Source organism: Pantherophis guttatus, chromosome 4, assembly GCF_059756535.1.
Source record: "Pantherophis guttatus breed Tessera chromosome 4, ASM5975653v1, whole genome shotgun sequence".
Lineage (NCBI taxonomy): Eukaryota > Metazoa > Chordata > Lepidosauria > Squamata > Colubridae > Pantherophis > Pantherophis guttatus.
This window is the reverse complement of record NC_142066.1, coordinates 74,637,696-74,665,095: the sequence shown is the minus strand read 5'-3', so window position 1 is coordinate 74,665,095 and position 27,400 is coordinate 74,637,696. Positions and strand designations below refer to the sequence as shown.

Here is a 27,400-nt window from a genome sequence, read left to right as displayed (position 1 = left end):
AGGGAGCAGCCGGACGAGGCTCCGACCGCCGGGAGACGTTGGGCAAGATACGTCTCTTGTCCCTGGTTTCAATTAGGAGGGGCTCGAGGGGAGCCCCAAAAAGGGAAGGGCCCACGAAAGGGGATGAAGTGAGGCGCCATTTGGACTTGGCGTCGGCCTGCCATTGGCAAAGCCAAAGCAGGCGGCGGGAGGTCACTGTGGCCCCTATTGACTTGGCAGCGAAACGCGACGAATTCAAAGTCGCGTCCGCTGAGAATTCTAGGGCCGCTAGGACTTTATTCAGGTCCTGATGGGACCGGGAGTCCGATAAGGGAAGGCGGTCCTTCAACTGGCGGAGCCACAAGATGGAGGCTCTATTAAAGAAAGATGACGCCATGGCAGCTTTGGCCGCCCAGGCAGAGGCCATGTGTGCCTTGACAAGAGAATTGTCAAGGCATTTCTCCTCGGGGCAAAGGGCCTCCTCGGGGGGGGGGCATGTTGGAAGGGCTCGAGAGAGCTACCACGGGTGGGTCTACTGTTGGAATCTGCAGTAAGGAAGCAATGTCAGGCGCCAAGTTGTACAAGCGCCTGTCCAGAGAGTTGGGGTTAGGCCCCGAGACCGGGTTGGACCATTGACGTTGAAGAACGTCTTTGAAAAGTTTGGGCCCTGGGATCTCTTCTACTTCCGAAATAGGCTCCTCAAAGAGAGGTACCGTTGTCTCAGAGGGTTCCCCTGCAGGGGGAGTGGGCTTTACAATGCCCAATCCAGTGGTGAGCTTTGTTTTGTGGAGGAGAGATCTAAATAGTTGTGGTTTGAATAAGCCCACAAATGAAGGCTGATCAGGGGCCAGGTCCTCATCCTCCGATAGGTCCTGTTCCCTAGTTTCCAGGTCCAGAAGCGAATGGGGTTCTGAGGCAGCCAAAGGGGCAGCGGCCCCGGTGGGATTAGCTGGCTCCTCATATTGAGAACCCTCAATATCCACAAGGGAAGAAGAAGAGGCATCCACCCACAAGGCTGTATGCCTCTGGAACTCCAGTTGAACCCCCTTCTGGATGGCTTGGTGGATGAATGATGCTAAATCCGGGGTTAGGAGAGAAGCAGCTTGTGCCCCTGTAGATGCCTCGGGGGGTTGGGAGGGAACAATAGTAGGAGATTGAGAAGTTCACTTAGGAGGCTGATCCGAAGAAGGCCCGAATAGGGCCTCCTGGACCTCAGGCTGAATGGGAGGGTCAGCCATAGTGTCATCAGGGGACAGTTGGAGAATGGGAGTTCCCGGGAGGGCCCTATCCCTAGAGGGGGTGGAAGAAGAGGGGGGAGGGATGCAGGAGTCACAGGATGAGGTTCAGGATGTGATGGGGCCTCCCTAAGAGATGCCTCCTTGAGAGCCTTTTGAATGGAGTGTTCAATTGCTTCATGAAGGCGAAGCTCCTCTTTGGCCTTGGATGCCTGGCGTTTTGCCTCCTTAGAGGCCTGAGTCCCTTTGGACTTCTTTTGAGGCACAGCTGAGGAAGGCCCTGGCAAGGCCTCCTCTTCTGCCCCTCTCTTGGTGGCCTTGGTGGAACGCGAAGCCATCAGAACCTGTAAAATGCAGTAATTTCTAATTAATTATTAAATAAGGTTCCAGCAATTCTCGAAACAAAATGGCAGCCGCTTGCCTCATGGAGGCTTATTGCCTTTAAAAAATGGCGGCCGCCAACAAGGAAGGCTCAGGAGAAGGCTTAGATTTGGAGAGCCAGGAACTGGCCGAGCCTGGTAAGATTTGAACTAGCAGTAATTACAGGCAGCTGGTATTGTTTAACAGTGCTTTAGTCAGCTGCACCACCCAGGCTCTAGGGGTAAGAAATTCCTCTCTCCTTCTCCCCCCCCCTCCCGGGGATCACGAATGCTCTGCCTTGCCTGATTGAATGCCATTTGAAATTCTGTCCCTCGAAGCTCTATGCAGCAGCAGGAGGCAGGAAGGCAGAGGCGTGTGGGGAAGAAAGCCCCAGGGACGCCGAAATAGCGCTGCGCTGAAGCGCAAACGCTGCTGTTCCGTCTGGGAAGGAGAGGGCGGCTGAAGCTCAACCCTCCGGAGATCGCTGAGACTGTCAGCTGAGAGGCGCAGAATGTGTATTGCGCCGAAAGAGAGAGGCAGCAAGCAAGAAAACGGGCGGCTAGCTCAGTTTGATGAAGCCTGCTACCAGCAAGGCTGGGAGGCTTCGCAGCGTTACTAAACGTGAGCCTTTCACGCTGATGAAGGGGAGAGCCTGAAGAAATTGGCTCAATCCCGATAAACTGAGCGGCCTCCAAAAGCGCAGGGCGCGAAGCCCTGTACGCTGAGTAATCTGCTCAAGATCTTAACGAGCAGAAGGAGGCAAAGTTAGCAAGATTAGAGTTAGAGGCAATAATAAATTTGAGAGAGAGACTCAGAGAGCGTCAGACCTGATTCAGATCGAGTCTGAAAGCTGGGAGTCAGTAGAAGGAGGAGGAGTTTTTAACTGACAGACTCGATCTGATTGGATCGCAGTGGTATTACCCACATATAACCGCTGGCCTCTCCCTCGCTTAGAATGTGAATAAATTTGGTTTAAAGCAACAGTGTTCAAAACCTAGAAACATCAGAAACAATAAGTTCCAGAACATTTCATTTCCAGAACCGTACATTTTGCATTTTCCATGTTTGAAACCTTCTGGTATATGAGTTTCAGAAGTGCAGAAAAATGTGAACAAGCAGCATGAACTCCAAGACTATAAATATAAATCTAATCTCTTTATTGAATTTCAGTGAGCTTTCAATATCTAAAATTCTAAGCATTTTGCTCTCTCTCAAACTAAAATAATTTGCTGCATTGGGGGCCTTATTGTTTTTGCTTTTTTAACTGAATACAGTCATTCAAATTCCTATCCCTCTTTCTATCTGATGCTGCCTAAATTGGATTCTATTCATTAATAAGTGGCTTGCATCCACTGAGAAGGGCTGTCTGAAATAACAATGCCACGGCATTCATCATCATTACATCAGCAGTAGGGAAAGTTTATGCTGATTACTATCAGCATCCAGAGTGCCCTGATCAGTGTGCAAGCAAACATAGGACACTTAATTTTTTCAGAAATAGCTCTAGGTATTTGAGGTGTTCATATGCACCACTTCGATCTGCGCTACTGGAAACACTCTTCGGGGAGATGCCTCAACAAAGTGAGAGCGGGAGGGAAAATACAAGGGTTAGCATGTAGAACAATCAGAAAATTACAATTTATTTCAAGCATAAAAAGCTCTTTATCAGCTGTATTATAATTTGATACTTTATTTCTTGGGAATACTGAAGGATAAAAAAGCTGTGTATCTCAGTGAAATCCACTCAACATATACACAGGATAATATAACACAGGAACAATATTATACTTAGATTTATTAAAGTTTACACATATTATGCTTAACACCTAATGCTCTTGGAAATGTTTAACAATGATTTGTACAAAACTGTAGCTACACAATTTGCTACAGAACTAAAGGTATGATCCAATACTTGATATTTCCTCCTGTTTAAACTTAATGTTCTAATGAAAATCTTCTCCCTTTCTGCAAAGAAAATATCATATTTTCCTACATTGTGAATATATGCAAATATACATATAATACACAGACAATGCAATATAGTGTCATTTATCAGTTCTGACACATGAATAAGAGTAAGAAACAGAATAAAATAATGCATTGGTTGTTGGCATATTTTTAAAAAACTAAAATGCACTATGTCGAATTTGCTGACAAAAAATGCTTCTCTATAGGTAATCTTTGTTTAGCAACGTGAATTGGGACTAACAACAAAGTTGTTAAGTGAAGCAGTTGTTAAGTGAAACCGTGCCTGTGGTTTTTTACACTTTCTTCAACTTTCTTTTGCTTTACAGACCTGAAAAGATCATAAATGCAAGGAATGATTGCAAAATCTTAATCACTGTTATAACTACAAACAATTGTTAAATGAGTCAGTTGCTAAACAATACAACCTGTGTTGCTATATAGGCAAACCAATTTAATAAATGTATATCACGTACAGAGAAACTAAAGTCCTCGGAAGGAGCAACATTGGACAACAGGTTTGGCCACAATAAGAACTGAATACAAAACTTCACCTTTTACTCTTCTGATTCTTCTGATTTAGAATGTGTCTTTTATTGTACTCATGCAAAATAAATTCTGGGACATGTTTCTGGCCCCCGTCAGCTGCCGCACATGTTTTATTTTGAAGGGATGCTTACTGTAGTAATTTGCAAGGTGGCAATGGCATTGGTTTACACAATACATGCCAGCAGCCCTGTTCTCACCAGGAAAGAGGAAGCATGGTGTTAGTTCCAATTTTAGTATATGTGCTGCCGAAGCAAGCACAAGGAAGCATGGTGGAATAGTAGCAAAGAAAATGCAAGTCCACTTACAAAATGCAAGTCCAATTTAGGCAAATGTTCTCTCAGGTCAGTCCTGAGAATGATGAAAGAAAAGGAAGCAGACCTAAATATAGAAGAAACCAAAGACACGTAAAGAAAACCTGACATAGAGCATGGTCAAGAAAGGAGTAATACAAAAATCATCGTGAATAACTCTTTATTCTAGAGGAGCAAACAAATATGAGATATCTAACTAAACTATTGATCTTCTGGGCCAATATCATCTATTACATATGATTGCGACTTCCCAAATTTCAGGCAGAGCCCTCTTATCTGAAAATTGATATGGTGAACTAGGAACAGAAAAATTCCTTGTAGTAAATAGATGAATAAATCTAAATACATGTTGTCACTGAGCTGTAAACCAAAGTACATTAAAAGCCATGACAATTTCTCATCTTTCAGTTTCACAGGATGTCATAATTTCAAAAATTTTATAATGATTAAAGGTAGAATTTCATTCTAATATTTCATATGCTAGATCTTTCCCCTATGATATTCTTTATATGTATTCCTTGATGGAAAACATTTCAAAACCATAAAAATAAAACACAGGGATCTACTTCAAACAATATTCAAATGGAATGATAAATTATGTAGTATATGTAATAAATATCTGTAAATAAATATTCTATCAATGATTTGCCAGGGTTAATGAAGGATCCCATGGTACACATGCCTATGATCCTAAATACATACTCTAACAGCTAGCTCTATGCTGATGATATGATTTTATTATCGTATTCACAAGTAGGATTATGTAGGCAATTAAGAAGATTCAGCTCTTATTGCCAGGACAACTCCCTAACCATTAGTAAATCTAAATCAAAAATCGTGGTGTTTGGAAAACATCATCAGAGACATAGATGGCAATTAGACAGTGAACCAATTGAACAGGTTAACACCTTTGTATATTTAGGTGTAACTTCTTCCAAGACTAGATCTTGGGTTTGCCATCATCAATGGAGTACACTTAGAGCAAAAGCTCATTTGAATTTACTGCTTAAACTAAAGAATCATAGTTACTCAGGGTTCCTAGCCCCATTAATTAAAACATATAAAGCTAAGTTTACCGCTATGCTCTTGTATGGAACAGAAATTATACTCAACTACAGTCGTAAAACAAACACACTCCCAGCATTTGAGATGTATTTTGGGTGTACATCTAAGAACATCTACTGCAGCAGTTAGAGCTGAATTGGGAATTCATACAATTCATGCACTATCCAAAATTAGAGCATATAACTACTGGCACAAAGTCAATGAAATGGAGACTTATAGATCTCAAAGGTATATCTACTAGAGTAAATAAAATCACAATCACAAATCTCCCGAATCACCAAACTAACTAATTTTGTCAGAAGCTGTGGCCTTCCTGTCTCTTGCGTAACAGGAGAACGGTTTAAAAAAAGAGCTGCCCAAAGAATTAAGGATATAGAAACACAAAATGACAAAGCTATCCTTAGTAAGGTAGGTAACTTGAAATGGCTGAGCAAATACAAACGTACTTTTCAAATAGACAGCTATTTGAAGTTACAACTGCCAAAACATCTAAGGGAGATATTTATGCAAGTGAGATTCGAACAGCTCGACACAATGGTCAGATATGGGAGATTCCATTCTATACCCTACAATGAACATCTGCATTTACAGAGCAGCAGAGACAGAAGACCTGGCTCACATCCTATTTGATTATTGCCTGTACAAGAGGGTAAGAGACAGGTACCTTGGTCTATATACCAAACGAATGACCATTGGATCCCTATATCAAAACAATTTACCTTATGTGCGGCCAGAATTTGAAAATAACATTTAACACAGCACAGTGCTTTAAAAAAAAGGTTCAGTTGAGATCTGCATATGTGGGACTGATTGGGGTAGATTGCAGGGGTGACACCGAAATATAATTTTATCATATTTTATCTATATTTTAAATTATTGTATTCTATTCCAATTTCAAAGGGACACGGTGGCTCAGTGGCTAAGATGCTGAGCTTGTCGATTGAAAGGTCGGCAGTTCAGCAGTTTGAATCCCTAGTGCCACATAATGGGGTGAGCTCCCATTCCTTATCCCAGCTTCTGCCAACCTAGCAGCTCGAAAGTATATAAAAAATGCAAGTAGAAAAATAGGGACCACCTTTGGTGGGAAGGTAACAGTGTTCCGTGCGCCTTTGGCGTTTAGTCATGCCAGCCACATGACCATGGAGACGTCTTCGGATAGTGCTGGCTCTTCAGCTTTGAAACGGAGATGAGCACCACCCCCTAGAGTCAGGAACAACTAGCACATACGTGCGAGGGGAACCTTTACCATTACTCCAATTTCATTTTATACTGTATTTTATTCCAATTTCATTTTAAATTTTTAAATAAAATTCCTAATTTTAGATATCACATATTACAACTATGACTACAAGAAAGCCTGACTTTGTGTCTATATAGTATGTAAAATTACTCTTACACACTAGTTTGAAAAACAGTTTCAAACCTGGTTTAATCATGAAATGCATTTTTCACGTGATAACTTTTCCCAAACTCAATTTCTGGAGCGACTGAAATGGTGAACTAAAGATAGCTCCACAAAAAATGGAGCAGATGACTGCAGCCAAGAACAAGTAGCTGATGAGTACATCGAACTGCTGACACACTCTGGAAAAAGAGAAGACGTGAAAAGGTTGCACTCCTTTTGGTTGCTTATCATGAGAAGACTGTAGAGCAACAGATTCCAGAAGGTGGAAGAACTGCGGGAATTTGCTATTCTTGCTCCAATCACAGTCAGAGTCTTCAAAGGACACTATGTTTGTATCATTTGTAACCACCTTCAGAAATTGCCTATTAATTACTTTAAGGAAATTAGACACCTTCAAAAATATTAAGGCTGGAAATATCAGGTGGCTGCCTTTAATCCTCAATATAAGAAAATAAAATTGTATCTTTACAGGCTTACGAATTCAAAATAAACAACAAAAATCAAGATAAGGTTTTGACTACATGAAGTTTTAAACAGATTAAGTGCCCTGAAAACATTGGAACATTTTATTGTGGATATTAAGACTTTGAAATTAATTGTACAGAATTAATGCATTTTTCTAGGAAAGAAAAATTATTTTCAATTTGGAGACATAGCAATATAGGCAATGGTGTTCAGAAGTATTTTAAGGAATAGCAATATAACCTCAAATCAACAGTGATGTTATGTTATGTGATTTAATGAATTCCCCGTCCCCAGAAGATGCTATAACAGAAAAAAAAATTATCTGACATGATTCTGGAGAGCTCTCTCATGATTTTATCACTGGATACACACACAAAATATCAGATAAGGCTCTAAAATTTAAGAAGAAAATAAAAATGTTAATTCAAGAGGGTAATTGAAATAATTTCTTCCATGTCATGGCCCAGACTGAAGACTCAGATTCTGAGTCTAAATCTGATGCTAAAAAGGCTGTTCCAGCTAGCTTATGGAATGTCAGTCTCAGGAAGGGCACATGAAGCTGATCAAACATAGACACCACCTGAGCAGCTGGAAAAGTCACAGGAAAATGGAATACCTTCCAGCCCACTGACCCAATGAGCATAGTGGAGAGCAGAACAGTGAAAGTCTATTAGGCTCTTTGCCAGGCAAAGAAGTAAACCTAGAAACTACAAATAGGACACCTGTTGTCCTACTTATAAATTTATAAATTTAACAAATTTATAAAATTTGAGACAAGGGATAACAATCATTTGAATCAGTTAAAGAGCAAGATTGTTTCTGTAAAAGGAAGGAACATAAAGTTGATTTATTGTACCAAGTTTAAAATGTTATGTGTTGTAATGGGAGTGGTTAATTTACTGGGAACTAGATGGGGAAAAAGCATTGTGTATTGGATTTGTTTTCACTTAACTTTACACTTAAGTGTTGAGATATCAAATAATAAGCTTTATACTTCTTATACATTAACAAATGTGATTATTTGTTATCTCATTTGTGATCTTATTTCGGAGGGGGGTGCGGACCTAGCAGGTATTACGGAGACCTGGTTGGGCCAAGAGGGGGGGGGTCCCCCTCATCGAAATGTGCCCGCCAGGTTTCCGTGCATTTCATCAGCCAAGGGCCCAGGGGAGGGGTGGAGGAGTGGCGGTGATTATTAGGGAAAGTCTTTGTCCGAGGGAGACCACTGTTCCTCAGGTAGCCGGATGTGAGTCCCTTTGTGTGAAGTGGGGCCATGGGGTGCAGATGAGTTTGCTGACCACGTACCTGGCTCCCTGCCACATGGCAGTGACCCTGCCCGAGCTATTCGATGTCATTGCCGGGGTGGCGGTTGATACCCTCAGACTTATTGTCATGGGGGATTTCAACCTTCCATCTGCGGATGAGGCGTCAGAGGTGGCTTGGGAGTTCATGGCTTCCATGACGGCCATGGACCTGACCCATGTAGTTCAAGGCCCCACTCACATAGGGGGACACACATAGGGGGACACACTCTGGACTTGATTTTTATCTCTGGTCAGTGGTTGAATGATCTTGGTAGAGGGGACCTAGACATCAAACCCTTGTCATGGACAGATCGTTCGCTCCTCCACTTGGACTTTCCTACCACTTTCCCCCACCGCAGGGAGACGGAACCGACCAGATGGTTCCGTCCCAGGCGCCTGATGGACCCCGAAAGGTTCCTGACGGAGCTTGGGCCGTTTCCTGAGACTCTGATACACCACTCGACTGAAGAGCTGGTGGCCGCCTGGGAAAGGAGCTGGAGCTTTGGACCGCGTCGTGCCTTTGCGGCCTCTGACCCGATGCCGATCTCAATTGGCTCCCTGGTTCTCTGAGGAGCTGAGAAAGATGAAGCGTCGGAAAAGACGCCTAGAGAGCATTTGGAGGACGAGTCAATCCGATTCCGACCGGACACAGGTGAGGTCTTATATCAAGACCTACCTAGTGGCGATAAAAGCGGCAAAATCTAACCATTTTTCCGCTCTTATCGCATCTGCAGAGAACCGCCCAGCCCCCGTTTAGGGTGACCCACTCCCTTCTTCGGGGGGGAGTGCGGGAAGATCCCTTGCAGGGTCGTGCTGAGGATTTTGTGCAATTCCTGCACGATAAAGTCGCTCGGATTCGGGATGGCTTGGACTCCGATTGGATGAGTCCACAGGAGGAGACGAGGGCAGGTCTTGAGAATGTTATCTGGGAGGAGTTTGATCCTGTGGCTCCCGAGGATGTGGACAGGGTTCTGGGTAAGATTAGTGCCGCCACGTGTTTATTGGACCCGTGTCCCTCCTGGTTGGTACTGGCCTCCCGGGAGGTTACACGAGGCTGGCTCCAGGGGATTATAACTGCTTCTCTGAGCGAGGGTGCCTTTCCTGCCGCCTTGAAAGAGGTGGTAGTGAGGCCCCTCCTCAAGAAGCCTTCCCTGGGCCCGGCTGAATTAGCCAACTACCGTCCGGTCTCCAACCTTCGTTTTGTGGCGAAGGTTGTTGAGAGCGTGGTGGCACGACAGCTTCCCCGAAACCTGGATGAAGCTATCTATCTGGACCCGTGCCAGTCGGGCTTCAGGCAGGGGTACAGCACAGAAACGGCATTGGTCGCGTTGGTGGATGATCTCTGGAGGGCTCGGGACAGGGGTTGTTCCTCTGTCCTAGTCCTATTAGATCTCTCAGCGGCTTTTGATACCATCGACCATGGTATCATGCTGCAGCGGTTGAGGGGGTTAGGAATAGGGGGCACCGTTCTGCGGTGGTTCTCCTCCTTCCTCTCCGACTGCTCGCAGTTTGTGTTGGCAGGGGGACAGAGGTCGACCTCGAGGCGTCTCGCATGGGGAGTGCCGCAAGGGTCGGTCCCCTCGCCCCTCCTGTTCAACATTTATGTGAAACCGCTGGGTGAGATCATCCGTGGTTTTGGGGTGAAGTGTCATCTGTACGCTGATGACACTCAGCTGTCATCACCTTTGGTCACCACCTTTAAAGTGCTCCATGGCACAGGACCCGGGTACCTTCGAGACCGTCTTCTGCCACCAATAGCCTCCCACCGGCCAGTCCGCTCCCACAGAGAGGGTCTCCTCAGGGTGCCATCAGCCAAGTCATGTCGGCTGGAGACACCAGGGGGAGGGCCTTCTCTGTGGGAACCCCAGCCCTGTGGAATGAACTGCCCCCGGAAATTCGTAAGATTTCTGACCTCCGGGTATTTCGCTGCGCACTCAAGACCCTGTTGTTCCACCAGGCTGGGTTAGCAACATAATTTTAAATTGGATGTTTTAAATTTTTGGGGTTTTAAATTAAGCCAAATTTATTTAATATTTTTAAATTATTTTAAATTGATGTTTATTCTGTTTTTAAATAGGCTGTACACCGCCCTGAGTCCTTCGGGAGAAGGGTGGTATAGAAATAAAATTATTATTATTATTATTATTATTATTATTATTATTATTATTATTATTATTATTATTATTATTATTATTATTATTATTTTCATGCTATGTTTGGACTTTTCACTAACCCCTAGATTAGAAAATGTTGTTTATTTAATAACTCAACTCTTAACTATAGGCAGTACCTAAGTGTTAAATGTTTTATATCTGTTAACTAAAAGTGGGTGAAGATATGAGGAATCCTTGGTGCAGGCATTTTGTTGTCCAACTAGATAAGATCTTCATTGCTAGAAAGAAAGTTGGGTTTGTTCTTGGTTTGTATATAATAGCTTGCCCTGTCAGTGTTGGTGATATTATTCTTTTTTTCTTTGGTAGTTCCTTTATGAGGTTGTTGTTCATTGTTTGATTGTCTGAGTTTTCTTTTCTTGGTTAGATTGGTAAGAGCTCATTTGATCTGATTCTGTACTCTCTGTATCGTTGGTATTTGCTGGGATGTAGATTTTATTTGTCTTTGGCTTTTTGTATGTATTGTATTTGCCCATGATAATTGTAGTTTGGCCTTTGCTGCTGAAGGGATGATGATGCTTTGGTTCTTTAGTTTTTCAAGGGTTGCTCTCTCCTCTACATTAAGCAATTTCTGTGTTATTCTGGTTTGTGGTACCAGTGTCTGCCTTATGGTTTCTTGAATCTCTGTGACAAGTCTGTAGTTTTAAATGCTGTTTTCAGAATTTTACAAAGAATTCTAATTGACAATCAACATCTAAATTGTAGTTGAGGCCTTTCTGTAAGATATTCTGTTCTGCTGTGGATAATGGGCAACTTGATATGTTAATAAGCCATTCAGGTTCAGGTATCTCTTTGCTTCTAGGATTTAGCTTGAGTAATTTGGTTTAGAGTTTTGTTTTCTTTTTTCCAGTTTGTCTTGAGAATGTAATCTTGATATGCAACCCAGATTAAATAAAAGCCAGCACACATAAATAACCTCAAGGAGCAAATGAAATAAATAACATCCCAGAACATACAAAAATGCTGACAACTACCATCAAAACTACAGTTTTGGGAAACTGAGCATTCTAAACTAAACTAAAATTCAAAAATGCTAGGGAATTCCTTTGAGCTTGGCACTCAGACAAATCAGCCTTCACTAGGCACATAGAGATAAACAATATTTACACATCATTCTAAAGTGACAATAAAAAAGCTCAACAGGAAACAAAAAGTCCAGACCACTTCTTGCCAGCAATGAGTACCCCGATAAGCAGGGATTAACACTAGACAATAAACAAACAGTTAATGATACTATAATCAAATACTATAATCACCACCTAAGACAAATAATCAAGCAGTAAATAGCAGCCTAATAAAGAAACTGCCAAGGAAAAAACACTCCCACCATAGGACCAAATACTATATATAAACAAAGAGCAAACCCCACTCCCTTCTATTGCTGAAGATGTTATGTTACATATTCAAGTAATGAAACACTTGCAAACAATCAATCAATCTCAAAGGGTACCAAGGACTTCATAGTTTGATCCTGAGCTCCATATATATTCTCTTCTGCTGAGGAGATAGTGAAACCGTTTTTATTTGTCATGAGGGTAGGAAGTCACATTCTAGGTTTTTATTTATTTTCTTTTTCTATTTTTTCTTTCTTTTTTGCTTACTTGCACATCTTTCTTTCTAGATTTTTCTTTTTAGTTTGCAATATATGTTATTATTCTGTTGTAGTTAAAACAATTAGTAAAAATATTTTTATCCCCCAAAACACTCAGTTCTAAGAAAAATGATTGTTTACCTAGAAAATAATCCTGAGATCATAAAACATCATGGACCACTTCTGAACCTGTAGTTTTAGTTGTGCATTTAAAGTAACTAACTATAGCATTGATCCATAGTTGGGAATCTATACCACAAAATAGAAGGCATTCTAATATATACATATACATCACTTCTAATTTTTATCAAGTCCTAAAAATCTTCAGAACTTCAGAAGGGGGTTTATACTCTACTCTTACTGCTCAAATATTAAGAACATAATTTTGTTTTCATGATAAAAATATATTGACTCCTTTTCATTAATGTATTTTCTGTTTTAAATACATTTTGATTAATGTTACTATTCATTCAGTAAGCATTAAAAGAAATTGTTTATAATTTTAGAAAAGTAAGTTTTTTAGTACATTTCACAAACTAATTCTGTAAGAGAGAATAATCTTTGTAATTCTTAACGATTTTGAAAATCACATTAATTAAAATTAATGTTAAATTCCTGGATCTTTCACTGAATCAAATACTGGTCAGATTTATATTATGTGGCATTTAATTATAAATACAAACAAGTAGGAATTATATGGAGACAGGCTTAAATATATGATAGTATTAAAAAGCTATCAGCAAAAATAGTATAGCAATGAGAATTTTTTTGTTTCTTTCACAATACTATATAGACTAATAATAATAATAATAATAATAATAATAATAATAATAATAATAATAATAGCCTTTATTGTCATTGTACATCATGTATACAACAAAATTGGTTATATAGTCCTGATAATGAAGCTCACAAAATGGTTGCGTTATTCGAATATATACATTCTATATGCAATAAGGGCAATAGGATACCGCTTGATGAAAATAGGCAACTAACACTTTTAAACATAAATTGTATATGATTATTAGTGAAATAAACAGTAAAACATTAAAAGAATTTATTTACAATTAAATTTTATTTTTAACAATGTAACAGAATAGTTATAGAAAGTCTAAAAGAAAAAAATTTAAACATCATTCCTATTTATCTTCTGGATAGGTAGATTTCATATTTAGCTAAAATAAATGAATAAGTGAACAAAGGACAAGCTGGAGCATAATCCCATATCCAAGTTTACGTGCTACATCCCGTATTCTGCTGTCCCTCCTTTTTTGGCCTTTCCTTAAACAGAACTTTCCATTTTTCCATTTTGCACACAATGATTGATGTCTAAAATCCCAATGACAATGGGCTCACAGTCCGTTTAGTCTAAACGGACTGTGAGCTAGCCTTACATTAATTGAATGTTGGGTTATATTAAGCATAATATGTTATCAATTTATAATTCACACTAAATCAAGTACCAGGCCATTTGAACTTCTAGTGATCCAACCTACCTATATTAGAATTCAGGGACATGCATGAAAATGACTGGCATGAAGAAATAAATACTTCTTCATAAAACACATCTTTAATATATTTGAGGAAATGAACAAATTTTAAAAACAGAAGCATCAGTGACTACCAGATCACAGAACGAAAAAGCAGCTTTCATATAAAAAGGCAATGTATGAGGCAGTGCCAGGTTTGCTAGAAAGCCTATCATCTATTCTCATTCCATTTCTTAAATTGCCAAAGGCATTCAGTAAGCCAGTGTGTTGAAGAAATTACTGCAGTATTCTATTTATCTGTCTATCTATTTCAATTCAATCCACATGGCTGCTTAACTGCCATGTGACTCAGGGTACACCATATCCCAAATAAGAGTCAATAAATTAAATATATGAAAACCATGCTGTAGTCAATCTAAACAACCAAAATAATAGACCTGGGCTCATAGCACCACTTGATCCAATGTCTTCCAGAAAACAGGTGGGATTGAAGCTATCTGGATCTTGGGGGAAATGCTGCTACAGCGGCTGTTTAATAAAATGGGACATCACTTCTGAAATGGTTTATATCTCTCCTATTAATTTTTTATTTACTGATGTTTTTATACAATCTGTAAAATATAACATATTACATATACAAAGATTGGAAAGGAAAAGAGGGAGGGAGAGAGGGAGGGAGGGAGGGAGGGAGGAAAGAAGGAAGGAAGGAAGGAAGGAAGGAAGGAAGGAAGGAAGGAAGGAAGGAAGGAAGGAAGGAAGAAGGAAGGAAAAGATTCCAATAAAGATTTGACCAATGGGAGCCTACCAATTCATAACTGGCTGAACTAAACAGATTGTACTCATTTTCCAAACTTGCTATATGTGCAATCATCAATCAATGATTTAGGATTGATAAGCAAATAAATTATTCAATAAAGAATGATAAAAGGATAACAGAGGTTTTAGACTTATAGACCTTTTTACACATTAGGATTAATAAATGAACAGACAGAGCTTACCATAAAATCAGACTACCATAGGCAAATCACATTATGCTTTGATTTTGTTTTTTTCCAAAGAAAAATTTTGCTATACTTAACAATGTTCAAAGCTGATGTGCCAAACTAGTAAAGAAGTGTTTCACCACGATTCTACTTCAAATAGGGATTATAGGATCATCAAAAGAAAAAAAATGTAATTTTTATGGAATAATAAATATTAAATTATGAATTATATCATTAGTGACATTTTTTTTAAAAAAGCAGGTTCTTATTAATTTGTTTTAAAGCCTTTATTAATCATACCATTTCAGATAAGGTAAAAAAAGGCAGAGGTTTTTTTTTTAAGAATGATGATCAACATATTCCAGGTATTTAGTCTTTCATTCATCTAAACCTGATTTAGGTTAAACATTGACTACCATTGATTAACTAATCCAGGTATTAAATATCACATCTATAAATATTTCCTTTTTCCCTCAGCTTTAATCAGCCTTTTTGTTAAACATAAATATACCTTTCAATAAATTAACATTTTATCCTCACAGTAAGAAAAATGGTGGGGGGGGGAGCTTTCAAGTTTTTTAAGCACAGAAAATTTCAAACAATAGAAAGCCTTTAAAAGTATTTCAAAATGTCTGAAAAATTACTATTAATTGTATGTTTTATTGCAATCAGTAGGGACTTAGTAGCCTGCATGTCTGCTTATGATTAGAAAGTATGGCTATAATTTTAAAAGTCTGAAGGAGTGTCATGTCCCATAAAATTGCTAGTGAATATTGAGCAGGAAGATCAGAGTCTTATCAATTTCATGCCTAATGGGAATAAGACATCATTTGGCCCTCTTCCAAATCCTGCTTCTATTCTAATTTCTTTTTAAATTACACTGAACTAAAGGAATGTGAAAAACAATCGCCAATGAACCCCTGTGCTTTCTAACCAAAATAGAGGAAGGAATAGTTCCACTTCTGATAAAGTACCGGTAATTTTTAATTTATATAATTTATAGCATTATAATTATTTCAGAAACTTTTTGCCATCTAAATCCTCACCTGCAAAATCTCAATTTCTCCTTATGAACAAAAACGTGCCAGAAATGCCAAAGTCCCTTTATGATCAACAGTATGTCTGTATAGTATGGCTGTAACAGAGTTTTTATAATTATGGTTACTGAAAAGTATAAGAATAAACTCTAGAAGGGAACAGTCAGCATTTCTCACTGTGCCCATAGCAAGCTTTAAAACTTCTAATAACTACAGTATTAATGGAGATGGTTATAGTTCCCCAGATTTGGAGGCTGAAAAGATGATATAGTATATAATAGGTCTAGCCATGCTCTTGTATCTCTCTCACTTCAGTAATACAACAAATAAACTACAAATGCTAGTAATAGTTTGGTTCCTACTCTGCTTTTATTTATTCTCCCACCAAATAAAGCCATAAAAAGTCACAGACATATTTTCAATCTGGCACAAGGAATTTTTCATGAGGTTTTTTTGGGAGGAGGGGTGTGTGTGACATAATGCTTTATAGCATCGATCCTATTATACTGAAATTTAAATGTATTTCTGGTAGGAAAAATAATTCATTGAAGATTAAAATTCAGTGCAGCAGTATCTGATATGTACTGCAAAGTTATCTACAGACTAGTCTCCCTATACCTTTCTAAAAAAAAGATTTGTTAAGCAAAGAAGTTTTGGAAGGGCACATTGGTTTTAACCGGTTCCATGCAATTTGTGGAATTCTGCCTTGCCAATTTAATGTATTTTGATTAAGAATGGGGCATGGTTTCATTTTCTAAGCAAAACCAGATGTTTTTAACTTTTCTATTAAAGAACATGACAAGTTAGACTAAGAATTTCAATTGTAGAAATATATGCTTCCAGTTTTTAAATTTCAAGCTTTATATTTAGTTTGTTGTAAATCACAGGTATCAAATCGTTTTAGAGACTTAATTTTTCCCTCTCTAATCCAATGCTAGAATAGAGAGAAGGACAAAACAAGATTTTTTTCAAATTCAAATTGCACAATAATTTTACAAAATTATTTTTTCCCATCTAAGAATAAAAGATTTTCAGAGACTCTTAAAAATTGTATAACATCCTGCCAAACTACCCCAAACCATGCAGCCAAGTTAATTACTGAGTAAATTCATGTACAGGTTTGCAGATTAAATCATTTTTAATCTTTTGAGTTAAACCATACAGATTTCAATAGGATTTATTTCAGGCAACTGCATAGACGGGCTGCAGTCTTAAGCATATCTATCAGCAAGTTCCAAAAAACTGAGACTTACTCTGAAGTAAATCCACACAGAAATAACAGGTTTAAATCCAAGAGGTAAACATTAATATTATTTTAACACTAAAACTTAATTCTAAGTGAGTACAGAAACGCTAAGCATCTTAAGTATATATGAATCTCTATGGGACAGAGGGAAGAAGCATAATGTATTTTATTTTTACAATCTAGCTGCAGTCTATAATTAGTATGATTGTATACTGTTCATACCATAACAAACCTACAGAATGAATCCAACAAAGCCCTTAAAAAGTACTCAACTCCTTTTTTTCTTTTCTTTTCTTTTCTTTTCTTTTCTTTTCTTTTCTTTTCTTTTCTTTTCCTTTCTTCTTCTTCTTCTTCTTCTTCTTCTTCTTCTTCTTCTTCTTCTTCTTTCTTCCTCTTCCTCTTCCTCTTCTTCTCCTCCTCCTCCTCCTCCTCCTCCTCCTCCTCCTCCTCTTCTCTCCCTCCCTCTCTCTCTGGAGACAGAGAGAGAAAGAGAGAGAGAGACAGAGAGAGAAATACTTCACCAAAAGAAAGCAGACTTTGAAAAAAAGTAGAGAGAGAACTTACCTCAAAACCTGATCAGGGAAGTAGTGCAGTAATTATACAAGTCAGTAAAGTACACTTTTAGAGCTACAATGGTATGAAGATGCAATAGTGGGCAGAAATGCCTGAAGGCATCACTAATACATGATAACTAATGACTGGTCCAAGAAGACAATGAATTTGGGGGCTAAAAACTAAGAGAAACCCTGCAGTATTTTGACAAATGGGCTTTCACTACTTTATAATCTTTAAGCATAAAATTGGCTCAACTTCACTGCGGAACAGGGTGGATTTGATTTAAATCGAGTTGATTTAAATCACAATTTAAATCATGATTTAAATCACTAGTAAAAAGGCTTGATTTAAATCAACTCGATTTAAATCATAATTTTTAAAGAGCAACTGTCATCTCTGCTACTCCTTTGACCCACTGTTGACTCACCGATAGTCCCAGTGTTGCAGAATATACAGCCTCATGCTACATAACTAAGCTCCATTTCATGCTGAATAAACTAAATTATTTATGTATCTTAAATAGAAAACTATCTTACGATAGATTTTTACCCCAAAAGTTTTTTATTAAAATAAATTCAATAAAAATCAAAAAAATCCGATTTAAATCAAAAAAATCCGATTTAAATCAAAAAAATCCGATTTAAATCCAAAAAATCTGATTTTTTTGATTTTTTTTTAAAAATCATTGATTTTTATCCACTCTGCTGCGGAATAACTTGACACATGTTGTTGAACAATTTTCATTCTTTTAATAAACCACTGTTATGTTACATACATAAATATAATTTTAACCTTAGGAATTAAACTGTTCATCAGCTATTAAGAAGCAAGCATTAAAAAAATAAAAAGATTGAGAAAATTGTTTTCCTTACTTACAAATTGCAAAAATATTTTTTTTAAATTGTTTGAAAAATTATATTTTATTTGGCTTGTAATAATGGCAAGGTCATTTTGGCAAGCTGGTAAAAACAGCATGGTTTTCAGAATCATTAAGAAATAATATATTGAGATTTTGCTTACTTGCTGAAATTTGAACAGAAGTTTCATTTTCAATCAACATTATCTAATCTAGCTCTATGTAAAACTTTACAATGCTCTGTGACTTCATCCTATCAAAGCTGAGGACAACACCATCTTCCTTTAACAAAACACTTTTTTGTTGCAGCTGTTCTCTCAGTGTAAATACTCTTCTAATTTAAAAATAACAATTTTGTCTATTTTTACGGACATATATCCCATCTGATTCTAAATTAAAAAGAGTCCAGACTCAGTCCAGACAACATTGCCTTGAAGCAACTCCTAAAAACTTAAGAAAAAAAAAGATCTTAAAACAGGAAGCTTAGTAAACTCATAAAACTGCTGTTGGAGTCAGGAACACATAGCATATTTAATCTGCAAACTGTGGGAGAGTCTACAATGATTTCAGCAAGATCTGAGGCATGCCCTCAAGGTTTGCTGGGATCTGGGATTAGGGAGTTGATAAGAACCTCAACTGCCCATGGACATGTTTTTCTTCTGCAGTTAAACACAAATGCTGAGAGACATTTGACTGCTGCTTGGCATTGCTGCTCAAGTTATATAAAAGCTTTGCAGCTCCTTTTGCTGTCAATATATCAAAGTTGAAAAAAATCATCAAAGTGTAAAATTTCATTTAAAGTCTTTGCCAGTCAACAGCTCTATTGCACAGACCTATCAAATAAAAGGAAAGATGAGGGAAACAGACAGAACTTTAAAAAAAGTTTTGCAGTGTCCCATTTTTTGTTTGTTTGTTTACTCCATCCCACTCTATTTTGCTTTTAACAAATCCAGTTTGTTACAAATATAAACAGAAAGTATATAGAAGGAATAGTGAGGATATACATTTAGAAATATTTTGATTAAACAGATGTTTCAAGTTATTTACAACAGTGGTATTTCTTGTAAAAACTGCCGCAACAATCCCTGAGTTATTGTAACATCTTAATTCCTCACTGCAAACCAATCAGGCTAAGTATATATTGCTATCTTCAAAACAAATCAAATAAACTGCACAATATGTGGACCAGTGATAGTAAAGCCTTCATCAAAGTATTGCTTCAACTCAGGGGATTTACTACAATTGCATATAGTAGAGGAAACTGACTTTTGAGATAATCTACTATAGTCATTAGCATTCCATTACTAAGGTCTTCCTAAGGATTTCATGACTCATTGATTTACTCTTGCTTCCAGTCTACCTCTTCTTAGTATATTACTGTCTCCTCGCTAAGGAATATATGCAACAATAACTATTCAACTATTTCCTTTCATAATTCATTGGTCCTTGCCTCATCAGAATTTATTATTTCTAGCAGATGCTTTGTTCAAAGAGTAAATTGGAAAACATTTCTAAAAATGTTTTCTCCATAACATAAACACTCCTACAGGGTGTAATGCATGCAAATAATTATCAGTAACAGCAAACCAGAGGGATTTTTTTTATAACAATAGTGGTATACTCTAAAAATACTATTAGTATATAAGTAAAAGAAAGTATAATCTACTTTATCAACAAAAAACTGGATATTATAGAAGAAAGTCAAATTATTTTCAACAAACTGTTAACTTTTCAGTGTTTGAAGCAAATGATTGTTCTATTTGCAACAAAAGCTGAGAATAAGTAACTTGCATAGGAAAAATGCTGTTTCTTTACAAGCAGGTTTGATTGACAAATAACATTTCTTAAGAAAATAACAGAAAATGCCTAAAACTACTACAAACCATTTTCAACAAGTTAAATATATACATGCAGACTTTAGTTATGTTCACTAGTATACAGCATAAATTACACCATTTGAAATAACAGTTCTTTTAATTTGATGTTTTTCTGTTCAAAATCATATACACTGGAAATCCCATAATCTGATTCTAGTCATAAACTTAAAAACTTTACAATAAATCTCAACCCAATGATTTGATATTTTTCCCTTAGTAAACATTTCTTAAGAAGTTAATTCTCTCTATATTTTTTCTTGACTGGTAATAATTTCCATTCATCTCAATAGGATCTTCTCTGATTAAATAAATATCATGCAAGAATAGAACTTTTTTTTAAAAAAATAAAAATTTCTATAATCAAATCAAACATAAAATTTGTTTTAAATAAGGCTGAAAAATAATTTATTTAAAAGTTATCAATCAGTGTGTTGCTAGTAGTATTTCATAAATATATTTTTGAAACAGTTTATACATTTTACACTGTTAGAGCTATCGGTGGTTAATTTTTACAGGAAGATGTGAATCTCCCAAGCATTAAGGCAATATTTCATAGAGCAATTAAATTATTTATTTTTAAACATTGTAATTTTTTCTTCTCCAATATAGTGTTTAAGATTTGCAATTATTATCAAATTCAATTAATTTTTAATAAAGAGCCTAAAGGAAACAATTATAAGTATCAATCATTAAGGCACCTTTCTAAATTAAAACTATAACCACATAAAATATTCCAAACTGCTAAGGCTACTTAGCTGATTTCAGACTCAGGGATATAATTCATTCTTTTTTAATTTTATCTTCTTTATAAATAAGTACAATCATTCCTTTGTGTTCCGAGTATCCAAATGGGTTCTTGTTAGTACTTTAGCATGATGTGAACAAAAAAAGAGGCACTAAAATCATTCCTCTTAAAACCAGATGGCAATTTAATGAACCATGTATTTCAAAAGGTTTGGAATGTGCTGAGTTTTTCTGTGACCCATTCAAATAAAATTAAAATTGCAATCTCTAACATCAAAACTGATGTCTTTAAAATAAATGAACTTTAATGTCAACAAGAAAAAGAAAATACTAAACTAGTTTAACAATGAGTTGTTTAACATTAGCTTCTCCAAATGGACTGTGAACTATATTTTAGGTTTTAAAAGGGTTATTAGGTTGAGAAGCAAACAGCCCATCATTCCAAACCAAAGTGGCAGCTGGAAAATGTGGAACAGCTGGCACTGAGCATCGAGAAAGGGTTTTACATAAATATCTGTACAAATAAAGTAACTGAAGACCACAAATACCAGACTCCAAGTATAGGATCAACACAATACACTAGAGGATTCAAATAATTGGGGGAAAGAGTTAGAGTTAGTTACCTTTTTTTCTCCCCACGTGGTGCTTGCAAGACAATACCGTACTATTTCTTTTATGAACAACCCAAAGTTGAATGGTAAGAAGCACAACAACTCATCTTCCTGGACTTTTTAAGATTCTTTTGATACGTATCTAATCCTCATTATTTTGATTGTAACTATTTACCCTGCTCTTTTCATTCAAGTCTTTAGAGTGCAATTCATTTAGCTGTCCAGTCTGCAGCTTCCCTTACTGATTAGAGTAAGTTTGAAAGGCAGAACCAAAAATTCAGAGAAAGAAAGTACTGTAATCCATGTCTGCATTTGAATAGTATACAATGGAAATTTTAGCATTTGATTAATCTGATTCCTGCCCACAAAAGCTTAACTCACCAACCTATAAGCTGAAGAAAGGAGGCTTCCTTGTTCTACCTCAGAAATGATAAAATTGAAGGTAGAACTTTTAGTACTCTCCTATTCCCTTGGACCACTCCCTTTCTTAAACTTTTTCAAATAAAGCATTCCAAGTCCGAAATGGGGCAAATTGAAAGGGCATCCTTCCTACCACTTCCAGCAAATAGTAGCTGGAGGTTGTGTACAATACCACATCCGATCACTTGCTTTCAACCTTCCAGATGTGGCAAACTTCCAGCCACCACAGAAACTGCTGGCAAGAAAATAAATGCTATTTCCCTGTCTCTTCTTCTCTTAGAAAAGGACTTAAGACTTAGAAAAGGCCAAGCAGCTGGGGCAAGCCTACAAAATGTGCAATTCAACAGAACTGTGGGAAGTTAAGCCTCCAAATCCTTCATACTGGAATGAAACAGATTTGGCAAGTCAAGGCAGAAGAGGGTAAATATGCCCGGGTTTTTCCTTCTACAGCACGATTTTGCCCTTGTTTATCCAAAGTTACTCACATAGGACAAAACTTCAACTAAGTTTTATGGCGGGAGACCCACTCCCAAGTCAGTGTGCATAGAATCACAATCTTAGACTCCCCCTTCCCAACAATTCGCGAGCCACTTGAAATCCTTAAGTCTTCAACCTCCTGGCCTCCCATCCTGTAGACTGAAGTAAAAACAAATGAAGAGATCAAGTATGGAATGAAAAAGGCGGCTCTCCCTCCCTCTCTTCTGTAAAATCTATTCTGGCTTCTTTTCTGAAGGTCTAGTGTTGCTGCAAGTTAAACAAAGAACTTTTCACACACAGAGACAGAGACACCTCTAGACGACGTACCTGCAGCTGCTGCTACCGCCGCTGCTTCTCCTGAGGTCAAGAGGCGACCCAAACTTCCCATAGGAAAAGATCGGGGCCCTCACTGCCGCCCGTCTCGTTTCACACAATGTGAGCGCTTCCTCCGCCGCGACTAACTCCTAAAGGCACTGAACCCCAACGATGAAAGAGGGCATTTTGCTTCTGTTTTGGAGGGAGTATGAAAAGGAGGAGGGAGCAAAGGAGAGCAGGGTGGCGGGGGTGGGTGGGTATCTTGTTTTATATTTCTGCCTTTCTTACAGAAAGCGTGCACTCGCTCGCCCTCTTGTTGTGTCTGTATACGCCGATTCTTCTTTTCTCCAAGATTTTACATCAGTTCCAGGGATCCTGTAATCCGATCCCTTCTGACTCACTAGCTCTGAGTGACATTTCTTTGATTCGACTCAACAACAGCAAACTAGGGAAGCAAGGGGGCGGAGAAGAAATCTTGCCAGCTGTTTCCTAAATCAAACTCCCTTTTTACGACCCTATCTTGCCCAGAATAAAAATATTTTTGCAGCGGCTGGATCCTGAGAGACGATTTTGTCCTTTTACTCCCTCCCCCATCTTTTTATCCCACAGAAAACATTCAGCGCGCTACTCACGTGGTCGAAAAGTTGTCGGTTCCGTTGCATCCCTGACCTACCCTTCTTCCTCCTCGTACCCAACTTTTACAGATGTTGCCGGACTGTACTGCTTCACAGCCCTCACCACCACCAACTCCTCCTCCTTACAGCTCGCTCAACTTTTTTGCGCGCGTCTCCACGTGGAGAGGGGGAAGCAACAGTGGATTTCTTCCCTTGACACTTTGACGGCTCCCGATCCCGGGCTGCTCACTTAACATCCTCGGCGCTTTAATTTAAAAAGACAAAAAGGCGGGAGGGGGAGACAACGGAAGGGCGGGAACCCGAGAGTATTTCTGTTTAGGCCCTTGGTATCCTGCGGGGAAGGCCAGGAGATTAGAACAGGAGGCCAGGAACGCCTTCTCCTTGGGCATCCGCGCTTTTCTTTCTTTCTTACCGCATCGACATTCCCCTCAAAGCACCTCACTTCCTTAAGTCTGACACTAACGGCTCCTAGTTCCTGGTCTTTATTTGTCTCCTTCGCCTTCTCTTTCTCCGCTCACCAGACTTAGGTGAATCCCCCATCTCTTCTATATTTGGTTTCAAGCTTGCCAGCCATATATGTTAAGCCCCACCACTGAAACCAGCGAATCTTGACCTCAGATTGGTAACAAGATCTGTTATCTCTGTGTTTTGCCTTCTTGCTTTGCCTTTAAGTGCTTTTTCAGACACCTCCTTATTAGATGATTGAATCAAATGCCATGCTCACCTAGCTGGAGACAACTATTTGCCATATTTTTTAAAAAAACTACCAAGTACGCTGTTCGCTACAAAAATCTCAGGCTTGCAGTTACTACTATATGCATACTGTGTTTCTGAGCAAATTAAAAATATGGACTGAAATCATAGCTGCAATTAACTTTACCAACTCAATCTTTATACACACCTTTAATTGAAGTTGTTGGGTGTGATTGGATTTTGTTATAAATACAGTAGAGAATAATGTGAGGGGTGGGCACAAACTGAAGAGCCAATGGAACATGGTGGGGGGGCGGAATGGAGCAGCCAGATGAAATGTACAGATTACCTGGTACCTTGTCCAAGACCATACAAATATAATCTGCTCTATCAAATGCAGCAGTGGACTTCATAAGCATGTAAGAGAACTGGTACACTGGTGAATCTAAATAGGATTCCAAGTCTGCTTTAATTTGGCCTTACAAGCCAAACTGATTTTCAGCTTCAATAGCATTATCTCTTGGATCTAGTTCTCATTTCTGTTAATAATACAGACTTGAAAAGGTCAGTAAATATATCAACATTTACCTTCAAGAAACTCAAGATGACATACATTAGCCCCCAAATTTTTCCAAGCTTAAGGTCCAGATTCTTAAGCTTCAACATCAGAAGTACAATTATTTCTTTAAAATGTAAAATATTAAGTTACTGAAGTAGCTACTGAAGCTATTAAAGTTGGGAAAGAAAGTTAGAAGAATTTACATGTGAAAAAGAAGCAAACAAAAATATATTTTATGGACGTTACTTGAAACTACATTTTAAAATAAATATGATTTGCTTTAATAAATATAATACTCAGACTTAGCTGAGCTAATTCTTTTAACTATTCTCCCACATGCTATTATATATACAAGTTTATTTTTATATATGGTAAAATAAAAGGCGTACCAAATATAGGTTGCAGTATACAGTTCTAAACCAAAATTATGAATGAGTGAATGAAAATATATTGTAATGCTTTTAGCTGTTAGACTGTCTGCAGAAAAAATAATTTAAATTGATATGCACAGAAGAATCCAAGGGTAGCAGAAAGAATTTTCATCTAAGCAAATCACTTTTTAGAAGAATTACAGTGATAAGGTATAGTTTAGAAACATATAAATCATTCTTGCCATGCATATAGGAGACAAATATATTTCTAGATAAAGTAAAAGTAGGTGAATTAAAAGTCATATAAACAAAGTTGCTGTAAATAAAAGTCCTATGATAGGAGTCAGAAATTTATATCACATGAAAGAACCAGATATTCTTTTGATTTCCACCTTGAGCCTTATTCAAAAGAGTTCTTAAAACCTGACTCTTCTCCTAGGACTTGAGTAGGTGGGAGATCCTTGTGTATTAATACAGCTTTTAAAAAGTTATTTGTGCATTTTGTTTTTGTGTATTCTCCCACACCAGCTGTTCTTAGTAATAATGTTTACTATTCAGAGACAAAGAAAATAGGTATCAAACAAAAAAATAAATACATACATACATATTCATTACAACCCCTATTGATCACACATGCAGTATTACATTGTTATTGTTATATTTTGGGTCAATCATAGCATGATGTCTGATACTGGTAAATAATTCAAGACATTTGTGCCCTTTCCCTTATGAACCCCTTTATAATTATTATATCAGCAATCTTCTTAGAACTCTTTAACTTAATCAGTATCCTTGTCCTCAACAAGATGGACAATATAGAAGACTAAAGATAAATAGATAATGAATAAATTTTATATTTATCTAACTGTAAAGTTGAGGGAAAATAAACCATTCCAGCATCTGCAAAAACTGCAAAACAGGTTAACCGTATCAGCAACATTACATCAGCACATCAACCATTGGATTGCATGAAGGTATGGTTGAAAGAAATGTCCATCTGCTTCAGTTCCAAGTGGGGAGAAAGACACTGGAAACATGGAGGCTGGTTGGAAATATGGTGTATTGGTGAAGAGGACCACATGGAAGGTCTTTGGTAGCTGACCATGTGGAGTGGAGAGTGAGTATTATTTATACCTTCTCTTGGGTCTTGCCCTTGAGCTTCCTGTTCCTGTGGCAAATACATGTGTTCTACTGGTTGCTGTCAGATTCCCATGGGGCTATGCAGGGATCATTGCTAACTTTGTAGGTTTTCAGAGTCAAGCTTAGTTGAAACTTGGGCTGATGCAATGCAGTTCCTATTGTGGCTGAATGGCTTTGCCCTGAAGGATAATCCCATCATTCCGGAGGTGAAGGCTTTTTGTCTTGTAGATATGCTAGCCCCAGTCCTACTGGGGCTATTAAGAAAGGTGGGGGCTGCTTTCCAAGAGCATGTTTCTCCTTTAGCGAAATATAATATTCTGCCTTTTATAATATTTATCAAAATATTTCATTCTTCTAGGAGAGGGGTGGGTGCTAATTTTCTACAATCCCCCCTTTTGCCATAATCTGTGTGGGTGGCACACACATTTTATTGGCAAAAGGTTAAAAATTGATCAGACTGTATATGCAAAGGGAAGGCATTGATAGAAGCAGTAGAGGAGGATTCCTTCAGTGGCTCCTAAAAGGAGGGCTTTCAACCATGAAGGTATAACAGCTAGGGGAAATGTTCTGGAAAAAAATATACAGTATCCAATTTTCTATGTCAATTATTTTCAGATTTTTGATGTCACTTTTTGTGACATCACAAGGTTTGCCCCAAAATTCTTCACAACCATGGTTTTGCCTTAAATAACTACAGGCTATCCATTTCCAAGACCCTGTTTCCTGACCCTGACTTAGCTCTTAATTTCAAATTGAGGTTAGCCAGTGTGCAATCCAGGCTATTTATTTTTCATATTACACAGAGTAGGCCCTGGGACTCCCACTGATGAGACCACCAGCACAACATATCCTGCTTTACTGGGCTTGTGGGTCACAATCAGAGCTTGGGATTTGGACATCTCTTTTCTGCTAACTCTTCAAGTGAGGGAATTGCCTGAGGGGCATGCCTCCTTCCCCATGGAATTGGCTGTGAGGTATGACTGCTTGGGCC

At 38.0% G+C, this 27,400-nt stretch overlaps 1 protein-coding gene across 3 annotated transcripts in view; it reads right to left on the bottom strand.

The window, feature by feature from the left end:
* Positions 1-24,256, bottom strand: part of GLI3 (GLI family zinc finger 3) — a 577,601-nt gene extending 553,345 nt beyond the window's left edge. For 2 of the 3 annotated variants that reach the window (XR_015733897.1, XM_034416535.3), the window contains exon 1: positions 23,644-24,256. The gene's annotated coding sequence lies outside the window, so the exon portion shown is untranslated. Of the gene's footprint in view, positions 1-23,023 lie in introns of all 3 variants that reach the window. The other variant, XM_034416534.3, reaches the window with a different exon arrangement.
* Between the last annotated feature and the right edge of the window lie 3,144 nt (positions 24,257-27,400).